At 44.8% G+C, this 26688-nt stretch overlaps 1 protein-coding gene across 1 annotated transcript in view; it reads right to left on the bottom strand.

Annotated features, from left to right (window-relative positions):
* Positions 1-26688, bottom strand: part of nckap5l (NCK-associated protein 5-like) — a 954759-nt gene that overhangs the window by 858723 nt on the left and 69348 nt on the right. Inside the window, exon 2 of the mRNA XM_059966283.1 lies at positions 5590-5703. The gene's annotated coding sequence lies outside the window, so the exon portion shown is untranslated. The remainder of the gene's footprint in view (positions 1-5589; positions 5704-26688) is intronic.

Below are 26688 nucleotides of genomic sequence, written 5' to 3'. Positions count from 1 at the left end.
GGTCTGTACTCACAGGAATTTCAAAAAAAATTCAGGGGTTCTCATTGAAACCCACTGAATATTGAAAGGACTAGATCAGGTGGATGTGGAGAGGATATTTCCTGTGGTAGGTGTATCCAGAACCAGACGGGGGCACAGCCTCAGAAACCTTTTAGAATAGAAGTAAGGTGGAATTTTTTTTTTAGCCAGAGAGTAGTGAATCTGTGGAATGCTCTGCCACAGACCGGTGGAGGCCAAGTTTGTGGCTATATTTAAAGCAGAAGTTGATTGTTTCCTGATCTGTAAAGATGTCAAAGGATATGGGAAGAAGGTAGGTATATGGGGTTGAGTGGGATCCAGGATCAGCTATGATGGAATGGCGGAGCAGACTCAATGGCTGAATTGCCTAATTCTGCTCCTATACCTTTTGTTCTAAGTGTAACCGGCTGCAGCTATTTGGAAACCATGTTAAGGCTCTGGAGCAGCTGGATGACCTTCGGCTTGTACGGGAGAGTGAGGAGATCATTGATCAGAGTTAGAAATATAGAAAACCTACAGCATAATACAGGCCCTTTGGCCCATAAAGTTGTGCTGAACATGTCCCTATCTTAGAAATTACTAGGGTTACCCATAGCCCTCTACTTTTCTAAGCTCCAAGTACCTATCCAAAAGTCTCTTAAAAGACCCAATCGTATCCGCCTCCACCACCGTTGCTGGCAGCCCATTCCACGCACTCACCACTCTCTGAGTAAAAAAACTTACTCCTGACATCTCCTCTGTACCTACGACTAACCACCTTAAACCTGTTCCCTGTCATGATGGCCATTTCAGCCCTGGGAAAAAGCCTCTGACTATCAACACGATCAATGCCTCTCGTCATCTTGTACACCTCTATCAAGTCACCTCTCATCCTCCGTCGCTCCAAAGAGAAAAAACCGAGTTCACTCAACCTGACTTCATAAGGCATGCTCCCCAATCCAGGCAACATCCTTGTAAATCTCCTCTGCACCCTTTCTACGGTTACTGCATCCTTCCTGTAGTGAGGCAATCAGAACTGAACACAGTACTCCAAGTGGGGTCTGACCAGGGTCCTATATAGCTGCAACATTACCTCACAGCTCCTAAATTCAATTCCACGATTGATGGCCAATACACCGTATGCCTTCTTAACTACAGTCAAACAGCGCAGCTGCTTTGAACGTCCTATGGACTCAGACCCCAAGATCCCTCTGATCCTCGACACTGCCAACTGTTTTACCATTAATACTATATTCTGCCACCATATTTGACCTACCAAAATGAACCACTTCACTCTTATCTGGGTTGAACTCCATCTGCCACTTCTCAGCCCAGTTTTGCATCCTATCAAAGTCCCGCTGTAACCTCTGACAGCCCTCCACACTATCCACAACACCCCCAACCTTTCTGTCATTAGCAAACTTACTAACCCATCCCTCCACTTCCTCATACAGGCCATTTATAAAAATCATGAAGAGTAAGGTCCCTGAGGCACTCCACTGGTCATCAACCTCCATGCAGAATATGACCCGCCTACAACCACTCTTTGCCTTCTGTGGGCAAGCCAGCTCTGGATCCACAAAGCAATGTCCCCTTGGATCCCATACCTCCTTACTTTCTCAATAAGCCTTGCATAGGGTACCTTATCAAATGCCTTGCTGAAATCCATATACACTACATCTACTGCTCTTCCTTCATCAATGTGTTTAATCACATCCTCAAAAAATCCAATCGTGTTCGTAAGGCACAGCCTGCTCTTGACAAAGCCATGATGACTATTCCTAATCATATTCTACCTCTCCAAATGTTCATAAATCCTACCTCTTAGGATCTTCTCCATCAACTTACCAGCCACTGAAGTAAGAATCACTGGTCTATCATTTCCTGAGATATCCCTACTCCCTTTCATGAATAAAGGAACAACATCCACAATCCTCCAATCCTCCAGAACCTCTTCCATCCCCATTGATGATGCAAAGATCATTGCCAGAGGCTCAACAATTTCCTCCCTCACCTCCCACAGTAGTCTGGGGTACATCTCATCTGGTCCCAGTGACTTATCTAACTTGATGCTTTCCAAAAGCTCCAGCACATCCTCTTTCTTAATATCTACATGCTCAAGCTTTTCAGTCCACTGCAAGTCATCATTATAATCACCAAGATCCTTTTCTTTAGTGAATACTGAAGTAAAGAATTCATTAAGTAAGTTTGCTAGTTATATATAGCCAACCAAACAGTAGTTGGGATGTGGACTACAGATTACATTGGGAAGTATAAAAGGCATGTCAAACGGACAATGTTATGATAGTCATGGGAGATTTTAATATGGAGATGAATTTGGAAAATGAGGTTTGAAATTTGATCGGGACTAAGTAAAGTCTGATGTTGCAGTATTTCAGTGGAATAAAGGAAATGAGAGACAAGTTAGCCAAAGTAAATTAGAAGGAGGTGCTGGCAGGGATGACAGCAAAGCAGCAATGGCGTGAGTTTCTGATAAAAATAAGGAAGGTACAGGACAGATGTATTCGAAAAATGAAGAGACACTCAAGTGGTAAAGTAGTACAGTTATGTCCGCAGCCCCCTCCTTTGTGAGAATCGCAAGAGCACTAGTTGAGGGGGGGGTCAGTAGACCCAGGAAGTGGGAGAGAAAGAGATGCACCAGAAGACACGCTAGCGATCCCGTAGTAGCGGGAATCCATTTTGGAAAGAAGCCACGTGCGTTAGATTCCAGGCCTGGAGTCTGTGGCTGGAATCACGGAAAACCGCTCTTAGCTAACAAAGGGGAAGCCCGCTCCCCTGATTCAACGGATTTGCTTCATAAAGACCCGGGCAAGTTTTTCTTTTCTCACCAATCTCTCTCTCTCTCTCTCCCTCTCTCCAACAAGTGAAAACCCGCCCCCCCCCCCCCCGAAAACCAGAAGCCTGCAGGAATTTGAGTGACTTTTATATTTCCATCAGACACTAATTTATCCCCTAGACAAACAATCGAACTGTTTCTTATTGATGGTTATTAGTAGACCCGCGCTTTTAGATTAAGTAGTGACTACGTATATTATCTGAATGTTTGTATTAATCTTATGTTTGTGCCCCTTTCATAAATAAAGACTTTTAAAAATAGTACCATCAGACTTCAACGGACCTCTCTATCTTTGCTGGTAAGTGATCCAGTTACAGGATTTCGTAACAATACAACCGTGGCTGACAAGGGAAGTCAAAGCTAATATAAAGCAAAAGGGAGGGCATACAACAAAGCAAAAATTAGTGGGAAGCTTTTAAAAACCTACAGAGAACAACCAAAAGTATCAGTAGGAGAGAAAAGATGAAACATGAAAGCAAGCTAACAGATAATATCAAGGTGGAAAGAAAAAGTTTTTTCATGTACATAAACAAATAAAAGAGCTAAGAGTGGATATAAGACCATTAGAAAATGAGGCTGGAGATATAATAATGGAGCCACAGTGTTGGCAGGTGAACTAAATGATGGTTTTGCATCAGTCTTCACCGTGAAAGACACTAGCAGTATGCCATGTGTTGAAGTGTGTTAGGGAGGAGAAGTGAGTTTAGTTTCTATTTCAAGGGAGAATGTGCTCAAAGAGCTGAAAGACCTAGAAGATACATAAGTCACCTGAACCAGATGAACTGTACCCCAGGGTTCTGAAAGACAGTGGTAGAGATTGTGGAGGCATTTGTAATGATCTTTAAAGAATCATTGGACTCTGGCATGGTGCCAGATGATTAGACAATTACATAAGTCAGTCAACTCTTTAAAAAAAAAAGAGGAAGGCAGCAGAAAACAAGTTATAGACCAGTTAGCCTGACCTCAGTGGTTGGGAAGATGTTGGAGTCAACTGTTAAGGGTGAGGTTATGGAGTATTTGGTGACAAAGGACAAGATAGGACAGCTTGGTTTTCTGAAGGGAAAATCTTGCCTCATGAACCTATTGGATTCTTTGAGGAGGTTACAATTAGGATGGATAAAGGGGTTGTAGTGGATGGTGTATATTCGGACTTTCAGAAAGCCTTTGACAAGGTATGAAGCTGCTTACCTATTTAAGGACCCATGGTATTACAGGAAAGTTACTAATATGGTTAGAGCATTGGCTGATTGATAGGAGGCAGTGAGTGAGAATAAAGGGATCCCTTTCTGGTTGGCTGCCGGTGTCTAGAGGTGTTCCGCAGGGATCGGTGTTGGGACCGCTTCTTTAAAATGCTGTATATAAATGATATAAATGATGGAATAGATGGCTTTGTTGCCAAGTTTGCAGATGATACGAAGATTGGTGGAGGAACAAGTAGTGTTAATGAAACAGGAAGGCTGCAGAAGGATTTAGGCAGATTAGGAGAATGGGCAAGAAAATGCAAATAAAATATAACATTGGAAAATGCATGGTCATTTATTGCAGGTTGAGTCAGTTGTGAGGAAGGCAAATGCAATGATAGCATTCATTTCAAGTGGTCTAGAATATAAGAGCAGGGATTTGATGCTGATGCTTCATAAGACATCGGTGAGGACTTTCACTGAGTATTGTGAACAGTTTTGAACTCCTTATCTAAGAAAAGATGTGCTGGTATTGGAGTGGATCCAGAAGAGGTACTCAAGGATGATTCTCAAGGATGAATGATAGGGTTATCATATGAGGAACATGTGATGGCTCCAGGCCTGTAAACGCTGGAATTTAGAAGGATGAGGGGGGATCTCACTGAAACCTTTCAACTGTTGAAAGGCCTAGGCAAAATAGATGTGGAAAGGATGTTTCTCATGGTGGAGAGTCTAGAACAAGTGGATAGAGGGGTGCTCTTTCAAAACAAAGACATAGAGAAATTTCTTTAGCCAGAAGGTGATGAATTTGTGGAATTAGTTACCACCGGCAACAGTAGAGGCTGTATTAAAAGCAGAGGTTGATAGGTTCTTGATTGGCTACGGCATCAGAGATTACAGAAAGAAGGCTCTGGAATGGGGCAGAAAAGGGGGAAAATGTATCAGCCATGATTGAATGGTGGAGCAGACTCGATGGATCAAATGGCCTAATTCTGCTCCCTTGTCTTATGGTCTAATTGGAATTGAAAGAGAAATTTACAACATATTTGAATTATCCTGTGGACAATCATCAAGCTTAATATTTAGAGAAATAGATAATTTCAACACTGCTACAAAAGAAATATCAATTTTGCGAGCTCAGCATTATAGTCAGAAAACACAAATAAAAGATTGCTTCTTTAAAATATTTTCATTCATTCCATTAGTTTCAGTTAACCAATCAAATTTTTCCAGGGCATAGAATAGTTACAGGAGCTGTACAATAAAAAAACTGCCAATCTTGATATGCACAAGAAAGCAATTCATGATATTACTTCTCAAACCAACATAGACAGCTTTTAATTTGCATGACTAATTTTTATCTATAATGACAAACCAAACATCAGCCAATGTATGAAGAATATTCAATGTCTGTAAGTCAATTCATAAACAAGCAAAATATTACAGAAACTCAAAGATCAATTATTACTTTGTTAGTTTAAATTCTATTTAATTATCAGCCACAAGAAAGTCTTTTATGTTTAAATGTTTAAAAATGCAGTTTTATTTGCTCACCATAAGATTGCCATCAGGAGAAAGGCACTTCAGCAGGCTTCTTCGTCCTTCCTTGCAGAATCGGGCAGAGGATTAACTTACGGACGTTCTTATCAGTCTTCTGCGTATTCCATTCTGTTTCCAGAAACACCAGGAAGTCACATCAAAACTATTGAACAATTTGTTTTTGAAATGGATTTATAAAATGTTCCACAAATTTATGTCATTTCATATAGAACTGATTCAGTTTTGGATCTGTGTAATGTTTGTGCCTTCCTTGCTGCCAGAAATAGGAAAGGAAATGCAATCAAACTCTACATCATCTGAGTGTTGATATGGTTCTCATTATCCCTGTTCTAGCTATTGTTTTCTTTTTGTGAACTGTTAAACAAGCTTGGTATATAACCAATCAGACAGTCAGACAAGTTAAATAAAAACTCTATATGTCACACCTCTTGTACTCTGACAAAACCTCGCAAGCAAGTCCATCATTTCCAGTAACAGGGTCAGTGACTCATTAACAGCTGATACAATGGTAAAGTGCAAAGAGCACTTCTCCCAGCTGTACATTTTTACTAAGCTTCAATACATAGTTCTGGTATGTTAGTAGATTACTAAGGTAGGAATTTGGTAGCTTGTACTAACACATTATTGACATACCAGCAACAAGTGGTTGGGTGGGGAATTGATTACTATCTATTCATAAAAAGTCTCAAAGGTGAAGCTAATAGTAGGTTCAGAAGATATTTAAGATGTATTCCTCATGAGGCAATTCAAACTGAACAGATAAAAATATTGTGAAGAGAAATTTCACACCTTTATTTTTGAAGTAAAATTTTTGATAATGCTTTTAAGTAACACTGTTACAATCATTGCGAATCTGCTGGGGTCGAAAATCTGCAATGCTGGAAATCTAAGCAATTCACAAAATGCTGGAGGAACTCAGCAGGCCAGGCAGCATCTATGGAAAAGAGATAACAGTCGATGTTTTGATCAAGACCCTTCATCAGGTCTGAAAAAGAAGATGAGAAGTTAGAAGGAGAAAGAAGTACAAGGTAGAAGGTGATAGGTGAAAATGGGAGACAGTGGGGGTGAAGTAAATAGCTTTGATTGATGAAAGAGATAAATGGCTGGAGAATCTGATAGGAAAGGGAAGAAGACCATGGAAGACCAGGTTAAGACTTTATAAAGCATTGATGCGACCTTAATTGGGGTATTGTGAGCAGTTTTGGGCCCCGTGTCTTAGAAAGGATGTGCTGAAACTGAAGTGGGTTCACAAAAATTATTCCAGTATTGAATGGATGGTCATATGAAGAGTGCTTGATGGCTCTCGGATTGTATTCACTGGAATTCAGAAGAATGAGGGGTGACCTCATTGAAACTACTGAATGGTGAAAAGCCTTGATAAAATGGTTGTGGAGAGGATGTTTCCTCTGATGAGAGAGTCTAAGACACCAGGACACAGCCTCAGAATAGAGGGACTGTGGCGACTCATTTCCTAGCGTATCCGAACCGACTCACAATTAGATAGCCTACGGGGGTTTGCGAGCACAGAGCTTTGGAGTCTCTTCGCCATGGGGGGCCGGTTGACAGAGGCTTAAAAGTGAGGCTGAAGTTTTCGAATAAAGTTTTTTCCTTCGACTGCAGTTACCGACTCCGTGTCGTAATTTTAGCGCTGCGTGTAGCACACCGCTACAATTGGTGACCCCGACGGTCCAAACGATTTTTGGACCAGAAATGACCGACGCCGCCTCTGTTCATGCGGTTTCGTTGAAACTGCCAGGTTTCTGGACACAGCGCCCGGACCTATGGTTCCAGCAAGCCGAAGCCCAATTCCACGTTCGCCGGATCACCTCAGAAGACACCCGCTACTACTACGTGGTGAGCTCCCTCGACCAGGACACAGCTGCCCAGGTCGCGGAGTTCGTACAGTCGCCCCCGGCAGACGGCAAGTACACGGAATTCAAAGCCCTGCTCCTCAGGACTTTCAGACTCTCACGGCGCGAGCGGGCTGCCCGTTTACTGCACCTGGATGGCTTGGGCGACAGACCTCCATCGGCTTTAATGAATGAGATGTTGTCTCTAGCCGACGGACACACACCCTGCCTCATGTTTGAGCAGGCATTCCTGGAGCAGCTGCCCGAGGACATCCGCCTGCTGCTGTCTGACGCGGATTTCAGAGACCCCCGGAAGGTGGCAGCCCGGGCGGACTTGCTGTGGAACGCCAAAAAAGTGAGCGGGGCGTCCATCGCACGGATCTCCCAGCCCCGCTCCCGGCAGCAAACCAGTCCAGGCCTGGCCGCAGAGCCCGCCAACCCCCGGCCCAATGAACACTGGTGCTTCTACCACCAGCGGTGGGGTGCAGAAGCCCGCCGTTGTCGCCCGCCCTGCGAGTTCCCGGGAAACGCCAGGGCCAGCCGCCACTGATGGCTACGGCAGCTGGCCATTGGGATAGCCTCCTGTATGTGTGGGATAGAAGGTCAGGACGCCGGTTTTTGGTCGATACTGGGGCTGAGATCAGCGTTTTACCTCCGACGAGTTACGACACCCACAGCAGGGCACCGGGTCCCCCCCTGAGGGCCGTGAATGGCAGCACCGTAAGGACCTATGGCACCCGCCAGGTGCAGCTACTGTTCGGCTCCAGCCAGTTCACGTGGGACTTCACACTGGCCGCCGTAGCCCAACCGCTTCTGGGTGCGGATTTTTTGCGGGCTCACAGCCTGCTGGTCGACCTGCCCAGGAAGAGACTGGTACACGCCGAGACCTATCAGACGTTCTCCCTGGGTGCAACCCAGTTGCCGGCCCCTCACCTCGGCTCCATCACGCTGTCCGACAACGACTTCACCAGGGTCCTGGCGGAGTTCCCATCGGTTCTGGCACCGCAGTTCACAGCAGCCATGCCCAGGCACGGCGTACAGCACCACATCCCGACCCAGGGACCACCCCTCCATGCCCGTGCTCGGCGGCTTCCCCCAGACAAGCTCCGACTGGCGAAGGAGGAGTTCCAGAGGATGGAGGAATTGGGGATCATCCGGCGGTCCGACAGCCCATGGGCTTCCCCCCTGCACATGGTACCAAAAGCGACGGGGGGGCTGGAGACCGTGCGGCGACTACCGCAGGCTGAACGAGGCTACCACACCGGACCGCTACCCTGTGCCGCACATTCAAGACTTTGCGGCAAACCTGCACGGCGCACGGATATTCTCCAAGGTGGATCTCGTCCGGGGATACCATCAAATCCCGATGCATTCTGATGACGTCCCCAAAACGGCTCTCATCACCCCATTCGGCCTTTTCGAGTTCCTCCGTATGCCGTTCGGCCTGAAGAATGCCGCACAGACGTTCCAGCGGTTAATGGACGCGGTGGGACGGGACCTGGACTTCGCGTTCATCTATTTGGTTGACATCCTCATAGCCAGCGGCAGTCGTCAGGAGCATCTGTCCCACCTCCGTCAACTCTGCGCCCAACTGAGTGAGTACGGTCTTACAATCAACCCTGCCAAATGCCAGTTCGGACTCGATACCATTGACTTCCTGGGCCACAGAATTACTAAAGATGGGGCAACCCCTCTGCCCGCTAAGGTAGATGCGGTCCGCCACTTCCCCCGACCCACCACGATCAAAGGCCTTCAGGAATTCGTAGGTATGGTCAATTTCTACCGCCGCTTCCTCCCTTCAGCTGCCCGGATCATGCGCCCCCTGTTCGCCCTGATGTCGGGTCCGAGCAAGGACATTACCTGGGACGAGGAGTCCGCCGCCGCTTTCGTTCAAACGAAGGAAGCTTTGGCGGACGCCGCAATGCTAGTACATCCCAGAATGGACACCCCTACCGCCCTCACAGTGGACGCATCCAACACGGCAGTCGGTGGGGTGCTGGAGCAACTCATCGCAGGTCGCTGGCAACCCCTGGCGCTTTTCAGCAAACACCTGCGACCACCCGAGCTCAAGTACAGTGCTTTCGACCGGGAACTGTTGGCGCTCTACCTGGCAATCCGGCATTTCAGGTACTTCCTAGAAGGTCGGCCCTTCACCGCGTTCACGGACCACAAACCGCTTACCTTTGCGTTTACGAAAGCATCCGATCCCTGGTCGTCCCGCCAGCAACGCCACCTGTCCTACATCTCTGAATACACGACGGATGTCCGGCACGTCTCGGGTAAGGACAATGTCGTGGCGGATGCGCTCTATCGCCCTACCGTTCATGCCCTTTCCCAAGGGGTAGACTTTGAGGCGCTGGCAGAGGCACAGCAGGCGGATGAGGAGATTCCGAGTTACAGGACCGCAGTCTCCGGTCTGCAGCTCCAGGACCTCCCCGTGGGCCCGGGTGAGAGGACCCTACTCTGTGACGTCGCCACCGGCCAGTCCTGGCACCTTGGCGGTGCCGCGTTTTCGACTCCATTCATAACTTGGCGCATCCCTCCATCCGGACAACTGTCCGGATGGTTTCCAGCAGGTTCGTTTGGCACGGCCTCCGCAAACAGGTCAGTGAATGGGCCAGAACGTGCATGCACTGCCAGACGGCCAAGGTGCAGCGGCACACCAAAGCCCCACCGCAGCAGTTCCATCCCGCCCACCGGCGTTTCGACCACATCCATGTGGATATCGTGGGCCCCCTGCCAGTGTCGCGTGGAGCGCGTTACCTCCTGACTATCATGGACCGGTTCACAAGATGGCCAGAGGCGGTCCCGCTCACCGACACCACCTCCGAATCTTGCGCCCGAGCCCTGATCGCCACCTGGATATCTCGCTTTGGTGTACCAGCCCACATTACCTCCGACAGAGGTGCCCAGTTCACCTCCAGCCTGTGGTCAGCTATGGCCAGCCTTTTGGGGACTCAGCTGCACCACACAACTGCCTACCACCCACAGTCGAACGGGCTAGTGGAGCGTTTCCACTGTCACCTGAAGTCGGCCCTCATGGCCCGCCTGCGAGGAGCCAACTGGGCGGACGAGCTTCCCTGGGTCCTACTCGGCATCCGCACAGCGCCCAAGGACGACCTGCACGCCTCGTCGGCCGAGTTGGTATACGGCACGCCCCTGGTCGTCCCCGGGGAGTTCCTACCAGCCCCAAGGGGGCAAGAGGAAGAACCCGCAGCAGTCCTGGGCAGACTTCGCGAGAAGCTCGGTAACCTGGCCCCCATATCCACTTCACAGCATGGGCGGCACCCGACCTGCGTACCCAAAGACCTACAGAACTGTAAGTTTGTGTTTGTACGAAGGGGCGGGCATCGGCCACCGCTGCAGCGGCCATACGAGGGGCCGTTTATGGTGCTCCGGAACAACTGGTCCACGTTCGTGCTGGACGTTGGGGGGAAGGAGGAGGTTTTCACGGTGGACCGCCTCAAGCCGGCCCATGTGGACCTGGCGCAACCGGCCGAGTTTCCGGCGCCTCGGCGCAGAGGCCGACCTCCCAAGCAGGTTCTGGCCCAGACTGTGGACATTGGGGGGTGTATCGCCGGTTCTGGGGGGGGGGGGGTTATATGGCGACTCATTTCCTAGCGTATCCGAACCGACTCACAATTAGATAGCCTACGGGGGTTTGCGAGCACAGAGCTTTGGAGCCTCTTCGCCACGGGGGGCCGGTTGACAGAGGCTTAAAAGTGAGGCTGAAGTTTTCGAATAAAGTTTTTTCCTTCGACTGCAGTTACCGACTCCGTGTCGTAATTTTAGCGCTGCGTGTAGCACACCGCTACAGGACAACCTTTTAGAATGGAGATGAGAAGGGATTTCTTAAGCTAGGGAGTGGTGAATGTGTAGATTTCGTTGCCATAGGCAGCTGTGGAGGCCAAGTCATAATGTATATTTAGGCAGAAGTTGATAGATTCTTATCACAAACAAGAGAACATCTGCAGATGCTGGAAATCCAAGCGGCACCAACAAAATTCTGGAGGAACTCAGCAGACAAGACCAGAATAAATACAAAGTTATTGCTGAAACTGGGGTTTCTTTCTTCCATGGCCTTCTCTCTTCTTCTATCAAATTCCCCATCCTCCGGCCCTGTATTTCTTTCACCAATCAACTTGCCGGTTCTTTACTTCACCCTCCCCCCCTCCCAGTTTCACCTATCACCTTGTGTTTCTTCCTCCCCTCCCCCACCTTCTAAACCTGACTTCTCATCTACTTTTCTCCAGCCCTGATAAAAGTTCTCAGCCCAACACATCGAATGTATTCTTTTCCACTGATCCTGACCTGTTCAGTTGCTCAAGCATTTTGTGTGTGTTGGTTGATAGATTTTCAATTGGTCAGGGCATGAAGGGATATGGGAGGAGGGCAGGAGATTGGGACTGAGTGCAAAATGGATCAGCTATGATGAAATGGCAGAGCAGACTTGACAGGCCAAATGGCCTAATTCTGCTGCTATAACTTATGATATTTTGGTCTGTGGAAGAAAGAAAAGGGGGGAGGAGCACCAGAGAGGGGTGATGGGCAGAAAGCAAGATAAGGTGAGAGAGGGAAATGGGAATGGGGAATGGAGGGGGAGGGGTGGTGGTATTTACCTGAAGCTCAAGAAATCGATGTTCCTGACATCAGGTTGGAGGCTACTTGGATGGAATATGAGATATACTCTATTAACCTGACTGTGGTCTCATTGTGGCAGTGGAGGAGGCCATGGACTGACATGTCGGAATCAAAATGGGAAGTAGAATTGAAATGGGTGGCTACTGGGATATCCCTCCAGACTTGGCTAAAAATGGTTGGGTCCCTCAGTTAAAGTGTAGCTCACTAAGACAAAAGGTAGATTTGGAACTACCAACAAAACATCTTTAATATAGTCTGCCAAGTCCTACCTTTCAGTGATGACCATCAATAATGTATGAACATCACTCCACAACGAATGTCAGTTCACTCAGTATACACCCATATACATGTTACCTATGTTTTACCCTGAGGTCTCACCAGCAAGTTCTTGCCCGGAAAACCTAGCTGAACTCCTCTCAATGATGGCTTAGTTGTCTAAATAGCTGACTTCATTAACCCACTCTGGTCCTTTGGACTCAAACTTGCTCCATGTTTGCTGTTGTGCGCTGGGGCAGCAGGCTGAGGGTAGCAGACACCAACGGAATCAACAAAATCATTTGTAAGGCCAGTGATGTTGTGGGGGTGGAACTGGACTCTCTGACGGTGGTGTCTGAAAAGAGGATGCTGTCCAAGTTGCATGCCATCCTGGACAATGTCTCCCATCCACTCCATAATGTACTGGTTAGGCACAGGAGTACATTCAGCCAGAGACTCATTCCACCGAGATGTAACACTGAGCGTCATAGGAAGTTATTCCTACCTGTGGCCATCAAACTTTACAACTCCTCCCTCGGAGTGTCAGACACCCTGAGCCAATAGGCTGGTTCTGGACTTATTTCTATTTGAAATACTTACTATTATTTAATTATTTATGGTTTTATATTGCTATATTTCTACACGATTCTTGGTTGGTGTGACTGTAACGAAACCCAGTTTCCCCTGGGGATCAATAAAGTATGTCTGTCTGTCTGTCAACAAACCAACACTGTGCTGAAACTGATGATGCTTTTTGTCATTATCAACACCATGTTGCACCAAGAATTACGACAATGCTCAGGCCATGGGCTCATTTTCTGTACGGGCCAAATGATTATTGTTGTCACGGACTTTATTGAACCACTTATGAATGAGTGTGTCCCCACAAAATTATTCAGAGTTTTCCCCATTTAGAAGCCCTGGATGAACCATGAAATCCACAATCTGACGAGACCTGGATCAGAGGCAGTCAAGTCTGGCTATCTCACGGGTGAAGTTACAATTCCGGACTGAACTTGAATCAGTGAAGGATGCTCGACAGTTATGGGAGGGTTTGAATGCCATCAAATCTTATAAATTAAAATCAAGCAACAACAGGCATCATTTCCAGATGAGCTCATTGCCTTTTATGCTCACCTTGACTGTCAAAACATGGAAGAACCATTACAAAATCCTACAGCACCCAGTGACCCTATAATTTCAGTCACTGAAGCCAATGTATGAGCAGCCTTCAAGGGGGTGAACCCACAAAAAGCATTTGACCCAGATGGGGTATCTGGCCAAGTACTAAAGACCTGTGCTGATCAACTGGCTTCACTTATACCAGTGCCTAAGAAGATGGTAAGCTGCCTCAATGACCATCGTCTAGTAATATTTATATCCACAGTGATAAAGGCTCTTGAAAGTTCGGTAAAGAAACATATCAGCTTGATTGGAGTACTACCCAGATGCAACAGGGGCATTCTCACACAGGTCCGACAAAGAGCTTTTAAAACCCAGACTCAATAGATAAGAGGTACCACCTAGGAAGTGGTCATAGTGGGAGCGGTCATCGTCAGTGTAGTAAGGCTTTGGCTCAACAAGCTTCGGTGAGAACAGGCAGAGGCAAGATAAATTTATTCCTTATTCCTTATTTAACTCTAGAGAGAATAGGGGGCATGTCTATAGAACCAGTGTTCTGTTTTGGATGTCAGATGTGGGATTTCCAGAAAACTCCCAGCCTCCCCGATGACCACATCTGCTGCAGATGCATCGAGATGCATCTCTTTAGAGAGCATGTTAGGGAACAGGAGATGCTGCTCGATGACCTTAGGTTTGTTAGGGAAAGTGAAGCAGCGATAGACAAGAGCGAAAAGGAGGTAGTCACCCCAAGGCTCTGGGAAATAGGTAAATGGGTGACTGTCAGGGGAGGGAAGGGAGAAAGTCAGATAGTGGAGAGCATAATGTAGTTAAGAAGGCCTATGGGATGCTGGGCTTCATTAACAGGGGGATTGAGTTCAAGAGTAGAGAGGTCATGCTGCAACTCTACAAACCTCTGGTGAGACCACACTTAAAGTATTGTGTTCAATTCTGGTCACCTCATTATAGGAAGGATGTGGAAGCTATGGAGAGGGTGCAGAGGAGATTTACCATGATGTTGCCTGGATTGGAGAATAAGTCATATGAAGCAGGGTTAGCAGAGCTGGGACTTTAGAAGAGTGTAGAAGAATGAGAGGGGACTTGATAGAGGTCTACAAGAGGCATAAATAGGATGGATAGTCATAGATAGGCATAGGTAGGATCTATGAGAGGCATAGATAGGGTGGATAGTCAGTACCTGTTTCCCAAGGCACCAATAGCAAACACCAGAGGGCATATGTACAGAATTAAGGGAGGGAAGTTTAGGGGAGACATCAGGGGTAAGATTTTTACACAGAGGGTTGTGAGTGCCTGGAATGACTTGCCAGGGATGGCAGTGGAGGCTAAAGCATTAGGGGTATTTAAGAACCTCTTGGACAGTTGTGGTAAACTATGTATACCTGTCTGGACATGCCCCTCTGCTGACTGCTCCTGTGGCTCCTCCCACAGACCCCTGTATAGACGTGATTGGGGCACTGTTCCTCCCTCAGTCTTCAACATGGTCATGCTCCGCTTTTCGCTGTTAATAAAAGTCTATCGTTCACTTCCAGTCTCCTAGTGTTATTGATAGTGCATCAGACAAGTACATGGATGAAAGAAAAATGGAGGGTTATGGGGTAGTGTGGGTTTAGTACTTTTTTTTAAGGATTATATGGGTCGGCACAACATGGAGGGCTGAAGGGCCTGTACTGTGCTGTAGTGTTCTATCGTTCTATGGAATGTATGAGCTGAGGATGAGCCAGCAGGTTTACAAGGAGGTGATGGGTGTAACATGACTGTAAGGAAGGACAAGCCAATGATTGGGTACAAAGGCAGACAGAGTAAAGAGTTGAATTGTACTACAGAGGCAAGATTCAAAAGGGCGAAGAATGCAGGACTGAAGGTACTGTATTTAAATGCATGTAGCACTCGGAATAAAGTGGATGAACTCATGGGACAATTACAGATTGGTCGGTATGACGTTATGATTGAGTCGTGACTGAAAGAATGCCTTAGTTCGGAGCTTAACATCAAATGATATACTTTGTATCAAAAGGACAGGCAGGAAGGCATAGGCAGTGGTGTGGCTCTGTTGGTAAGAGATGGAATTACATCTTTAGAAAGAGGTGACATAGGGTCAGAGAATGTTGAATCTTTGTGTGTGCAGTTAAGAACTTGCAAGGGTAAAAAAAACATTATGGGAATCATATATAGGCCCCTAAATAGTAGCCAAGATGTGGGGTTGAGATTGCAAAGGGAGCTGGAAAGGGTATGCCATAAGTCTAATATCACAATTGTAAAGGAGGACTTCAATATGCAAGGAGATTGTGAAAATCAGGTTGGTGTTGGATCGCAAAAGAGAGAATTTGTAGAATGCCTACGAGACGGCTTTTTAGAGCAGCTTGTGCTTGAGCCTACTTGGGGAAAGGCCATCTTAGATTGGGTGTTGTGTAATAACCCAGATCTTCTTAGAGAGCTTCATGTAAAGGCATCCTTAGGAGGCGGTGATCATAATATGATTGAATTCACACTGCAATTTGAGAGGGAGAAGTATAAGTCACATGTATCAGTATCACAATGGGATAAAGGGAATTACAGAAACATGTGAGAGGAGCCTGCCCGGTGGATTGAAGGAGGATACTGGCAGAGATGACGGCAGAGCAGAGATGGCTGAAGTTTCTAGGAATAGTTCACAACGTGCAGTTTAGATATATCCCATGGAAGAAGAAGCTCTCAAATGGCAAGAATTGGCAATGATGGCTGACAAAGGAAGTTAAAGACTTCATAAAAGCTAAGGAAAGGGTAAATAAGGTAGCAAAAGTGAGTGGGAAGCTGGATGATTGAGAAGTGTCTAAAATCCAAAAAAGACAAATTCAAAAGCTAAAAGAAGGGAAAAGATGAAATATAAGGGCAGACATGCCAATAAAATAAGTTTTTGCAGTTATATAGAGTAAAAAGGAGGTGAAAATTGATATTGGATCACAGGAAAATGAAGTTCGTGAGGATGTAATAGAGGACAAAGAAATGGCAGATGAACTTAATGAGTACTTTGCATAAATCTTCATTGTGGAAAACACTAGCAGTGTGCCAGAGGTTCTGTGAGTGTCAGGGAGTAGGAGTGAGTGCCAGTGTTATTACAAAGGAAAAAGTGTGAGACAAACTCAAAGGTCTTAAGTTAGATAAGTCACCTTGGCCAGATGGACTACATCCCAGAGTCCTGAGAGAGGGTGCCGAAAAGATAATGGGTGCATTGGTCATCATCTTTCAAGAATTATTTGATTCTGGCATGGCCCTGGAGGACTGGAAGATTGCAAATGTCACTCCACTCTTTAAGAATGGAAGAAGGCAAAAGAAAGGAAATTATCGGCCAGTTAGCCTAACTTCCGTGGTTGGGAAATTGTTGGAGCATATTATTAAGAATGTGGTTTTGAGGTACTTGGAGACCAACGATAAAAAAAAGTCAAAGTCAGCATGGTTTCTGTGAAGGGAAATCTTGCCTGACAAATCTGTAAGTGTTCTTTGAAGAAGTAACAAACAGGGTGGACAAAGGAGAGGCAGTGGATGTCATTTACTTGGATTTTCAAAAGGTGTTTGGTAAGGTGCTTAACAAGATAAAATCCTATGGCATTACAAGAAAGACACTGGCGTAGATAGCAGAATGGCTGACAGGCAGGAGGCAGAGAGGGGGAATAAAAGGGGCCTTTTCTGGTTGGCTGCCGGTGACTAGTGGTGTTCCTCAGGGGCCAGTATTGGGACCGCTACTTTTCACATTGCTTGTCAGTGATCTAGATAATGGAATTGATGGCTTTGTGGCAAGGTTTGCGGATGATACAAAGATAGGACGAGGGGTAGGTCATGCTGAGGAAGCAATGCAATTGCAGCAGAACTTAGACAAATTGGAAAAATGGACAAAAAAGTAGCAGATGGGATACAGTGTTGGGAAATGTATGATGAATCATTTTGGTAAAAGGAACACTAGTGTGGAGGTGCAGAGGGGCTTAGGAGACCTGGTGCAAGACTTCCAGATGTTAATATAAAGGGTAAGTCTGTGGTAAAGAAGACAAATGCAATGCAATCACAATCCCCGATGGGAACCCACCACCAGGCACATCTTGCCCCCACCCCCCACCCCAACACTCCGCTTTCCGCAGGGATTGCTCCCTATGTGACTCCCTTGTCCATTTGTCCCCCCCTACTGATCTCCCTCCTGGCACTTACGCTTGCACACGGAACAAGTGCTACACCTACCCCTACACCTCCTCCCTCACTACAATTCAGGGCTCTAAACAGTCCTTACAGGTGAGACAACACTTCACCTGTGAGTCTGTCGGGGTCATATACTGTATTTGGTGTTCCCAGTGTGGCCTCCTGTACATCGGTGAGACCCAGAGTAGATTAGGAGACTGCTTCACTGAGCACCTACACTTCATCCACCAGAAAAAGCAGGATCTCCCAGTGGCCACCCATTTTTATTCCACTTCCCATTCCCATTCCGATATGTCTATCCATGGCCTCCTCCACTGTCGATAGTTTGGAGGAACATCACCTTATATTCCGTTTGGGTAGCCTCCAGCGTGATGGCATGAACATCAATTTCTCAAACTTCTGGTAATGCCCCCCAACCCCACTTTCCATCACCATTTCTCATCCCCTTTTTACGCACTCACCTTATCTCCTTGCCTGCACATCATGTCCCTCTGGCGCTCCTCTCCCCTTTTCTTTCTTCTGTGGCTTTGGGTCTCTTTCACCAATCAACTTCCAAGATCTTTGCTTCTTGCAATATTCTTATACCAACATCCAATCTTTCACATTATCAATGAATATCTTTTACATGACCTTATCTTTTCAATCTCAAGAACGTTCAGGCCAACTGTGCTCGTCCCATTTGCCTACATCCCTCTAATCTCCTCCTATTGACATAACTGACCAATTGTACTTTAAATTTTTTAAATGAACCTGCCTGAGCTGGCTCGTTCCATATGAGCACCACCATATATAATCATTTAACTATATACACGTATATAATGTATAGAAATGAGACAATGTTTCTCTGAACCTGAGTATAAAGCACAGTAGTATGCATAACACATATAACTTATGATATCTTATGAAGGTAAGGATAACATCTACAGATGAATCACACAAAAATAACAAACTGAAGTGTATTTATATAAAATATTATAAGATATGAAACAGATTAACTGGTGACACTTCGAATGCGATGTAGCAGAGAGTTCGGAAGCCTAATGGCCTGGGGGAAGAAACTGATTCCCATCCTGACCATTGTTGTCTTTATGTTTTGGAATCGCCTGCCTGATGGTAGAAGGAGGAATGTGGATGGATGGATTTGTGGGATCCTAAATAATACCAAGGGCCCTGCGTATGCAGCGCTCCTGATAAATGACCCCAGAGGATGATAGGGAGACCCCTTTGATCCTCTCAGCTATTCTCACAGTCCTTTGTAGGGACTTCTGGTCCAATGCTCGTCTGCTCCCAGACCAGATGGAGAAGCAACGTGTCGGGATGCTCTCAATGGAGCTCCCATAAAATGCAGTTAAGATGGAGGGGAGCCTCGCTTGCCTCAGTTTTCTTAGGAAGTGGAGCTGCTGCTATGCCTTCTTGTTCAGGGAGGTGATATCAAGGGACCAGGTGAGGTTATCCATGATGTGAACTCCCCGGAACTTGGTGCACTTATCTCTCTCTACGAAGGAGCCGTGTATTCGCAGTGGGGGATGGTTAGTCTGCACCTTCCTGAAATCCATAATGATTTCCTCTGTCTTCTCCACGTTCAGGCTTTGTTTGTTCTTCTCACTCCAATCCATCAGCTACTCTACTTCCTCTCTCTACTCTGTCTGGTCATCTTACTCGATAAGGCCAACCACTTTTGTGTCATTCGCAAACCAGATGACATGGTTTGAGCTGAATCCTGCGACACAGTCTTGCATCTTCAGTGTAAACAGCAATGGGCTGAGCGTACAGTCCTGGTGAGTGCCAGTGTTCAGTGTAAAGGGGTGAGAGACATTGCTGCCCAGACAGACTGACTGTGGTCTTACTGTATCCAATTGCAGAAAGAGGTATTGAGATTCAGCAAGGGCAGTTTCCCCACCAGTTTCTGCGGTATGATAGTGTTGGTCTGGCATTAAGTTTTAGACTTCTCCACCTGTGGAAAAGATTGGATATTCATCTTATCAATACCCTTCATCATTTTATCAGGTCACCCCACAACCTACTGCACTCCTATCTTTTCCAACTTCCTCTTGTAGTACGAGCCCTCCAGTCCCAACAACATACGTGCAGATAGTTTTTGTATGCTCTTCAGTTTAATGACATCCTTCCTTCTACACAATGACCAGAACTTCATGCAGTACCCAAAATGTAGTCTTGCTAGTATATTGCATAGTTGTAACATAAAACCTCAACTCCTGTATCAATATGCTGACTGATGATGACAAGCATTCCAAGCCTTCTTTTTGCCATGCTGGCTACTGTCGTGTGACTTTCTACTGAACTTCACAGCACTGCATAAGTGCTGCTCTGCATTGTCATATCAAAATGCAGGACCTCTCATTATCAGAATTCATCTCCATCTGCCATTCCTCAGCCCTTTATCCTACATGACACAATCCTATTGTAATCCTAGATAAACTTCACTGTCCACTCTGCCACAATCTTCAATCATGTTGAAAGTAAATTTATTATCAAAATACTTAAGTATTACCATAGACACCATGAGATTCATTTTCTTGCAGGTATTCATAGCAGAGCAGAGAAACAACAGAATCAGTGAAAAACTACATGTAAATAAAGACTGCCAAACAAACAAGCAAAAAGACAACCTGTGCAAATAAGTAAGTAAATAATACTGAGAATGTGAGTTGTAGAATTCAGGAAAGAGAGTCCATAGGTTGTGGAATCAATTCATTGTTGAGGAGAGCAAAGTTATCCACACTGGTTCATAGGCTTGATGGTTGAAAGATAACACCGTTGTTCCTGAACCTAGTGGTGGGGGACCTAAGGCTCCTGTACCTCTTTCCTGATGGCAGCAGTGAGAAGAGAGCATGACCTGGATGGTGGGGGTCCTTGATTATGGATGGTGGGGGTCCTTGATTATGGATGTTGCTTTCTAGGGGCTCTAGATGTGCTTTGCCTAGGATAGACTGGGCTGTATCTACCAATCTTTGTAGGCTTTTCCATTCTTGGGCATTAATATTTCCATACAAGACCATGACACCTTGGCCATAGATGTTTACATACCAGTCTGTGATGCAGCCGGTCAGGATACATCTATAGAAGCAGCAATAGAAGCTTGTCAAAGTTTTCAACGGCATACCAATTCTGCACAAACTTCTAAGAAAGTTGAAGTGCTTAGTGCCTTCTTTGTGATGACACTTACATGCTGGTCCCAGAACAGATATGATATCTGCAGACCATGCCACCTACAGTCCCATCCCGTCTTTATTATTTTTAGCAGTTCATCAATTTCTGAGACGCACTACTGGTCACAGACCCCCATAATGAAAAACAGCTCTCCACTACAGCCTTCAGTCTTCTCTCCTCAAGTCAGTTTTGCTGATCAAGTCAGATCTAGCTCACTCCAGATCACGTGTGATCTAAATTTAATCATTTTCAGCTTACTGTTGAAAATGATGAGCAACCAAAAGGCAAATCCTAAACAAAACTGAAAGCAATTGCAAAATAAGACATTGCTTTCGTTATAGATTTTCTATGAATTTAATAATAATTATTCAGTTGTCTGATTCTCCCCTAATTGTAATGTTCAGTCCATTTTCTTTCAAGAAATGGAAAGATTTTGCTCAGTTATTTTCCGGTGCACAAAAAAATGAGCAAACATCACCTGCCAAGGACACGCTTTGTCAATCTGTAGCCACACACAATGTGGCAGTGAGGTTACCTATGGAGCTAAGTCTACTGAAGTGTCATACCTTCAGAAGAACCGAAAAGCAAAAAAGGCAAAACTGTTCAAATGCAAACACACAGAAATCTGCAGACGCTGGAAATTCAAGCAACTCACGCAAAATGCTGGTGGAACGCAGCAGGCCAGGCAGCATCTATAGGAAGAAGTACAGTCAACGTTTCGGGCTGAGACCCTTCATCAGGACTATTCATCTGTTCAAAAGAACTTCTCTGTCTACACAAGACATAAGAAATAGGAGCAAGAGTAGGCCATCTGGCCTGTCGAGCCTCCTCTGCCGTTCAATAAGGTCATGACTGATCTGGCCATGGATTGATCTCCACCTACCTGACTTTTCCCCATACTATGCAAAAATCTATCCAACCTAGTCTTAAATATATTTACTGAGGTAGCCTCCACTGCTTCATTGGGCAGAGAATTCCACAGATTAACCACCCTCTGGGACAGGTAGTTCCTCCTCATCTCCATCCTCAATCTACTCCCACAAATTTTGGGGCTATGTCCCCTAGTTCTAGTCTCACCTATCAGTAGAAACGATTTTCCCGCTTCTATCTTATCTATCTCTTTCATAATTTTATATGGTTCCACATCATCACACAACTTATGTTAATGTACCTGCATGCTTCTCTCTGAACATGATTCAGATGAACACAAGCTATAATAATTAAATAACAATGCTTCTTTGGGCGTGGGAACATTTGATTTTGGTGCAGACCAGGACATGATATAAGAAAGTTTGCTCAGTCATGCGGAATCCTGAGGTCCTGTAAATCAGCGCACTGAGGCTTCCTTTAAGTCCTGAAACTTGGAATTATGTCAAGCCAATTGTAAATGAATTCTAAATCCCTTAACTACAGTAACTTTTATAAACAGTCTGGATTGCATTTATCCCAAGATTTCAACATTTAGAATCATGGTGATTTTAAAAAAATGTCTAATTTACATTTAAATTGATCATGGTTATATTTCTGGCAATATATTTCGATATTCACTTCAATAGAGGAAAAGCATTTTGTTCAAGATTGACAGGTTCTTACGCCTTCATCAGTTTTACGCACAATTGTTAGAACTCCTGAAGACGATTCGGTCAATCTTAAGGCTCAAATAAAGTGCTGAATAATCTCTTATAAACAATTGAACATGAGAGGGTGATTTTTGTTGTTTCTTTTTGTATTTATTTCAACTTTTCTCTGCACTTTCTACAAGATCCATTGCATTACAACTAAAGCATGATAGAGTCATGAATGCATCTGCAACAGTTCCCAACCTGGGGTCCACAGACTCCTCAGGTACCAGTCGGTGTCCATGGCATAGAACTCCTTGGGAACCTCTGATCTATAATAATACTGTTTAATTGGCTCAACAGTTCAATGAAGAACATTTCTCCTACAGCATCCTACTGCAATGTAGAATAACTGTTGTGCTGAAAAGGACTCCATCATGGCCATATAAGACTAGTGCGTGTGTGCGGCCTCCATCGGTCATCGTCGACCATGGGTACTGCGGCACTGGTAGTCACTGGTTTCTCGAGCAGCGTTGACTGTGGCTATTGAAACTGATCCTGGAATGGCAGGGTCTGCCACAGTTGCTGCATGTGTAGGACGTTGTGGAATTGTTGTCCACTGTCCACTCCTCAAACTGACCCAGGATCACTTTGCACTAGGTGTTGCTGAAGAGGACCTTGCCATTTGTTGCGGTCATCTGCTGTATCCTCCTAGCACTCCGTGTTGATTTTTAAGACTTTCATGTCGTGCTTACAGAGGTCCTTGAAGTGAAGCTGGGGTCTACCAATGTTCCTCTTGCCTGTTGCTCGTTCTCTGTAGAGGACGTCCTTTGGCAGTCTACCATCTTTCTTACGACAGACGTGGCCCAGCCAGCACAGTTTGCGTTGTTTTAGAAGCATGAACATTGTGGGAAGTCCAGTGTGGGAGAGAAACTCAGAAATTGGGACATTTACAATTATGGAAACAATTCTTCTGATCTGTTGTGAAATGATAATCACAGATATTGATTTGCATTTATTAAGTTTGAAACAATTTATTTTTCTAGTAATGAACCTTACCCTACAGGGAACATATAGTTTGCAATGAGATATCCAAGTGCCCTGGTATGCTCCCTTTTGCTTTCACAGAAGTTGCAGAAGAAGCGAATCCACTACATCAAGGGGATGTAGCACTGAGTCAAACACACTTCACCAGGTTAGAGATGCACAATAACAAAGGTAATAGGCGAATATGAAGAAAGAATGTATTGATTAATTGATTTCAAAGGTTGATGGGTCAAAGATGGATTCTTCAGTTCAGATGCAAAGCTGGTCAAATGTAAACTCTGATTAGTCCCGTTTGTTGAAATGAAACTTGATAATTTAGGATAAAACTGAGTGCGAGTGAAAACAAAGTGAGTGAACCACACCAAAACCTTGCAAATGCAATTAAAAAAACACACTAGAACAAGCTGTAGGCAGCATATAATACCCACGTTCACACTAAAGTATTTGGAATTACTAGGATCAAAGATTCAAAACTGTAACTTTCCCACATGCACCAAGCTGAATGTTATCAGCAATATCTGATCATCTATTAACACAAAGACCTGTACTCAGACACAAGGTTAATCAATGAATTCCAGTATTCACACAAGATTTTCCAGGCCTTGATAACATTTTAGAAGAGTAGATCACAGTTGTATAACCAAACTAATCAGTACCTGATCATCTATCGACACAAAGACCTCTACTCAGACACAAAGTCAGACGATGAATTCCAGCATTCACACAAGACATTCCAGGAAAACTTCTGATTTGCTTGATGTATTATCCTTCCTCACATTCACCTATTACCTTTGTCGTTGTGCATCCCTAAATCAGAGGTTTTGTGTTTTACTTGAGCACAATGCGAAGAATTGAAGCAACATGCATCTTGGTAATGAGAGATTGCATTCCCCTGTTTGAAGACTGATGGTGATGGATAATATACAACGTTATCAACAAGTCAAGCCTGGAAATACAGCAGAGCTACAATCATTCTGATGAATGATGTAATATCGCATAATTATTTCCAGAGCCCGCAATAGTCTCATACTATTGCATCATTTGTTGAATCAGGATGTACACCAGAAATTAGTAAAGGGGCCAATATATACATGCAGTGCAAAATTAACAAGTGAAACTTCTCTTATTCATTAAAAAATCATGCCTGCATTGAAGTTGGTACATGATGTATCATTATAATACACATGCAGCAATATACCACATGAATGATGATGAGCAAGAGGATCCATCATTTTCGCTTCCCAAACTTGCTCAACAGTTATGCTGAAATCGAGACGGACAGACATACAGTAGATTGAGTGGTGTTTTCAATCAATACATTCCCTCAGTTTTGCAAACATTTATTGTTGGAGCAGATGGTATGCTTCTTCTGATTGAATACTAGTTGTTCGAAATCATCCTGGAGTTATGAACTAAAATGAGAACCAGTCGTCAGGAAATATCATTTGTTTGCAGTTTAACTGCTAACTGATACTTTGTGGCTAGTGATTCTGATACATACTTGGTTCTGATTCTGTCCCATGGAAACTACACAGGGGAAGACAATAGATGAATGTCCCTGCTCTGAGCACACTTAGGTGTACCAGTTCCACTTAGTGCACAGTTCAAGACAGACCTGTTTTGTCACTTGACCTTTGTGTTTGCTGTATATTTATGGAGCCACCCCTTAACATTGCAGCTAAAGGAGTATATTTTGGGTGTCTGGACCTGAGGTTTTCGGATGCCAGAATTGAACATTCAAACAGGTTCTGCTAGTTGGGGTTATAATGTAATTCTGTAAATTTATCTGACTGTATTCTATATGCTAAAGTTAGGTAAGTGATTATTTCACTGGCAGGGTGGAGATACATCTCTACCAAAGGAGGTGTAAAGCACTCCTTCCTTCCACTAGTCTTCAGGTCACCCTTGGGCAAGGTCTAGCACTTGCAGAGCCAAACCCCCAATGATCAGAGTCATGTGAAACCATGGGAGCAGGTGATGAAAGGTCGTATGAGGAGGCAGTGCAGATCACAAGTCCCTGTTATGTGACCACTGATGTCAGGTAGACAATCTCTGAAGAGTGTTGATATTGGCTGGGGTCTCCCATCTTGTAAAGACACTGCCCAGAAGAAGACAAGGGCAAATCATTTCTGTAGAAAAATTTGCCAAGAACAATCATGGTCAAAGACCATGATCACCTATGTCTTACGACAGGCCACATATGATAAAAATAATTATTATTGCAATTGAAACTAGTTAATCGCATATTGTTATCTTTACATAAAACATTGTGTCAGGAGAGTGAGATTCTCTTAGATTCTCCTGTCCTGGTGGTTTACTGTGTGAATACTTATGTTTCCCAGTTATAGTTTCCACGTGGCTCAATTTTAGTTAGTCACAACATTGGTGACAACATCAAGGATGCAAAGATGCATAGTCCTTCTCTGGAAATTCTTATACACCTCATCATGTCATAGTTATTCCATCAAATGCAAGAGTTGCAAGAAGAATAACTCGATTAGTCAGGGAATGAAGGAATACAAGGAGAAAGCAGACAACTGAAGCTGAGAGGGAAATGGATAAACCATGATGAAATGACAGAGTAGACTCAAAGGGCCAAATGGCCTAATTATGCTCCAATATCTTATGGTCTAAGAATGACATGCCAGATGCTCCATCATAGCAGTTGCATGAGGATTCAGACACCGGAAATGGAGATGAACCCACACATTAAATGTTGTTGATAAGGATTTTTCAGTAACTAACTCGAAATCACAGACAAGACTTAGAGAGTTTATATTGGAAAAGATCTATGAACAGATATTGAAAGAATGAAGAGTGTTAAACCAGTATACAGATAAGGAACTGAAAGCAGTCGATGATAGTTGAATATAAACAATGATGTAATGAGTAGAGTCACAGAGGAAGAGCATTTGTGCATCTACATACCAAGCACACAGGAACAGTCTGCATGAAAACCATAGAACCATAGAACACTACAGCACAGTACAGGCCCTTCAGCCCTCCATGTTGTGCTGACCCATATAATCCTTTTAAAAAAGTACTAAACCCACACTACCCCATAACTCTCCATTTGTATTTCATCCATGTGCCTGTCCAAGAGGCTCTTAAATACCCCTAATGTTTTAACTTCCACCACCATCCCTGGCAAGTCATTCCAGGCACTCACAACCTTCTGTGTAAAAAACTTACCCCTGATGTCTCCCCTAAACTTCCCTCCCTTAATTTTGTACAGATGCCCTCTGGTGTTTGCTATTGGTGCCCTG

Source organism: Hypanus sabinus, chromosome 4, assembly GCF_030144855.1.
Source record: "Hypanus sabinus isolate sHypSab1 chromosome 4, sHypSab1.hap1, whole genome shotgun sequence".
NCBI lineage: Eukaryota > Metazoa > Chordata > Chondrichthyes > Myliobatiformes > Dasyatidae > Hypanus > Hypanus sabinus.
The sequence above is the reverse complement of the archived record's forward strand: the minus strand, read 5'-3'. Positions and strand labels throughout refer to the sequence as shown.